Source organism: Notolepis coatsorum (genome assembly GCF_963971535.1).
Source record: "Notolepis coatsorum genome assembly, chromosome: 15".
NCBI lineage: Eukaryota > Metazoa > Chordata > Actinopteri > Aulopiformes > Paralepididae > Notolepis > Notolepis coatsorum.
In genome coordinates this window covers 58,279,027-58,282,480 of record NC_140179.1, presented here as the reverse complement: position 1 = coordinate 58,282,480, position 3,454 = coordinate 58,279,027, and the positions used below count along the sequence as shown (strand labels likewise).

General features: G+C 41.4%; 1 long non-coding RNA gene across 1 annotated transcript; it reads left to right on the top strand.

Annotated features, from left to right (window-relative positions):
• Positions 1–2,219: 2,219 nt before the first annotated feature.
• Positions 2,220–3,241, top strand: LOC311241358. Its single transcript, XR_014620529.1, has 4 exons — positions 2,220–2,338; positions 2,454–2,572; positions 2,692–2,904; positions 3,010–3,241. It is a non-coding gene; the product is annotated as an uncharacterized lncRNA (long non-coding RNA).
• The last annotated feature ends 213 nt before the right edge of the window (positions 3,242–3,454 follow it).

The following is a 3,454-nucleotide window of genomic DNA, read 5'->3' as shown; positions in this document are numbered from 1 at the left end:
GGGGCCTGTCCACAGGGGTTAAGTACTGTACTTAATAGGTGTTAACACACAGACGTCATTAGCTTTAGAATAACACACTATTAATACACTATCTTAATGTTATAAGTTCAGATGATTTATAAGCAACGTAACGCAGTGTCTAAAAAAAAGATTAAAAAAAAGAGGCCTTTACGGCCTTTATAAAACGTGTGTTTTAACTTAATTAAAAACCATTAAAACACAGTTCGAATTTTATGAGCGAACGAATTTCGGTAGGGTGCATTTTTTCCAACCTAATGGCTAAAAGTAAATTAATTTAATACGGAAACGGAGTGATAAAAAATGGCTTTTTCATCGGCTTTTTCATTATTGTGGGGGCCCTGGTGTAAACTGCGCTGCGGCGCGATGAGGGCGCGTTAACCCTTTCACTGCCACACTACAGAAGCTTAGTAATGCTTCGCCTCAACTCCGTTTCTGGTAGAACTAGTGAGCGAATCTTTAATATTTTTTTTTGATTCATATTCAGAGGTAATTCGTCGAGATATTTATAATTGGTATTTAGCCAAAATAAATATTAGAAATATGGTGAAAAAAACTATTTATCCGTTTTTTTATCCGTCACTACCACACTACAGAAGGTTAACCTTTCACTACCACACTACAGAAGGTTAACCTAGTTGTTGTGTCTTTCACTACCACACTACATGTATTTACATCTAAATGCTTATTGGTCAGGCGGTGACGTCATTAAGTTGATGCCATTGATCGGTGAGTATTAAACAGAGAGCAGGGCAGTGCATGTTTGCCAGTCACCATGGAACCCAGTCAGCAACCCACAGCGAGGGCACTTGCCGAGGCATTAAACCGGTTTGCTCACTTCGGAGCACACTGTGTTGAAGACGAACGCGCTTTAGGAACATTCATCACGGATTTCTTTCCGCAGAAGAAAAATCCAAAAAGAAACTCAGATTCTGGTTCAGAAGAAGAAGACAGTTGTGACGAGTTAGAGGCAGATGATGATGATGGTGACAACACTATTGAAGACGAGGCAGAGCCAGAAAATGATGGTGATGGTGGTGATGGTGACAAAACTAACGGATTTGAAGACGAGGCAGAGCCAGAATCTGATGATGGTGACAACACACCTAACGGATTTGGAGACAAGGTAGAACACGTAATGTGCGTTGTGGAAGTTGAATCTGACGAGAACCACGAACGCCAAATGGAAAGACTTTTGCGATTTACTTGTAAATGCGTCCAGGTTGATAAAGAAAATGACATTCTTAATCGGCGGTCATGTATCACAAAATTGGACCGTGATGAAGTTTACACAAGGCGTTTTGAGATAGCGGCTCTCGAAGAGGATCATAAAGACTTGATTATTATGGCGCAGCTCCAGGCTTTTGGTCGAAAGTCAGAATGGACTATCGGAAATAAATCGTTTTCCAAAAAAAGACAACGTGCTTACACAAACTATTTCTTCGGGGCGATACAAATCTGCCGTGAAGCTTTCCTCTTCATCCACGGGTAAGTTATTATTATTGTCTATTTAAAACTAATAATAGTACATCATGCCTATTTTTTTTTAAATGATAATAAAATCTTGAAACTTGATTAGTCTTGTTTATTATCAGGGTCCCCCATTTTATTAAAACTAATTATAGTACATTATAGTAGAGTATAGTAGCATAGTATAGTATAAAGTACCGGTACTTGACAGGTACCGGTACTTGTGATGATGATGATGATTGATGATGATGATCTAACTATCTCTCTCTGTCTCCACAATCATGTAGACTGGGTGTGGTACAGACAGGTACCGGTACTTGTGATGATGATGATGATTGATGATGATGATCTAACTATCTCTCTCTGTCTCCACAATCATGTAGACTGGGTGTGGTACAGACAGGTACCGGTACTTGTGATGATGATGATTGATGATGATGATGATCTAACTTCTCTGTCTCTGTCTCCACAATCATGTAGACTGGGTGTGGTACAGACAGGTACCGGTACTTGTGATGATGATGATCTAACTATCTCTCTCTCTGTCTCCCCCCCCCCCCCTCTTCTCTCCCAAGAATAGGTAAGGATCGCTTGATTGCAATAAGCAAACACATGTCAGAAAATGGCATGTGTCTTCGCACAAAAAAGCGATCACCACACAACAACAAGCATTGCATAAAATATGAAGATATCGAAAAAGTAGTTCAATTTGTGTTGAATTATGCAGAAGATCATGCTGTTCACCTCCCTGGACGCCAGGCACACCAAAAGAACTTTACCGGTCAGCTGTTACCATCTTGCGTCACGAAGGCATCTGTGTGGCGTTTATATACCAAGGCAATGCCAGTTGGTAGGTGTAAGCAAATCTTTGTCAAAGAAATAGGTCAAATAGGTCTTTGTCAAATAAAAACAAAGCTTGAAAATGAATGACATTGTGCTAACATGTGTTCTTATTAATCTTTCAGACCAGCGAGCAGTGGGCCTGTCCACATTTAAGTCCCTCTGGAGGCAATTACTGAGTCATATCAGAGCAATCAAACCAATGTCTGATCTTTGCTGGGTGTGTCAGAAGAACAATTATCTGGTTAGTGAACATCACAGTGTTATGAACTTTGAACTGCAACTTCTGTATGAAAAGTGTTATACAAATACAGTTTATTATTATTAATATTAATCATCATTTACTTAACTTTTTTTTTTCAGATTTTCAAAAGTGCCAATCTGCCAGAGGCTGAGAAGTCTGCAAAGCTGAAGCAGCAGGAACAACATCTGGCGCATGTAACCTCAGAGCGGGCTGCCTACAAGGGCATGCTTAAAGCCGCCAAGGAGATCGGTGATGGTCTTTCTCTGGGTGGTCATGTGCCACCGGCAAGCAAGCCCTTGACAATGCATTACAGTTTCGACTACGCTCAAAAGGTGACTACATACCAAGCCCTCTTTCACAACATCATGTTATAATTGTTATAACTACTGCATTGCTCCCTTTTTTTTCTTTCTAAAATCCTTATTCATTTATTGCAGGTGCACTACCCATCAGACCCCCTTCAACCAGGGCCCATGTACTTCTTGGCTCCACGCAAGTGCAGCATATTCGGTGTTTGCTGTGAGGCGATTCCACGGCAAGTCAACTATTTGGTGGATGAGGGGATGGAGTCCAGCAAAGGTAGCAACGCCGTCATAAGCTACCTGCACCACTTCTTCAAAGACCATGGTCTTGGGGAGACAGATGTTGACCTTCACTGTGACAACTGCAGTGGCCAAAACAAGAACAAGTACATGTTGTGGTACTTAGCGTGGCGAGCGCTACATGGTCTTCACCATCGTGTCAATCTCCACCTGCTGATTGTAGGCCACACAAAGTTTTCCCCGGACAGTTTCTTTGGGCTTCTCAAGCAGCGTTTCAGAAAGACCAAGGTGAACACTCTTGATGAGATTGCAGCAGTCGTAAGGGACAGCTCAGTGGCTG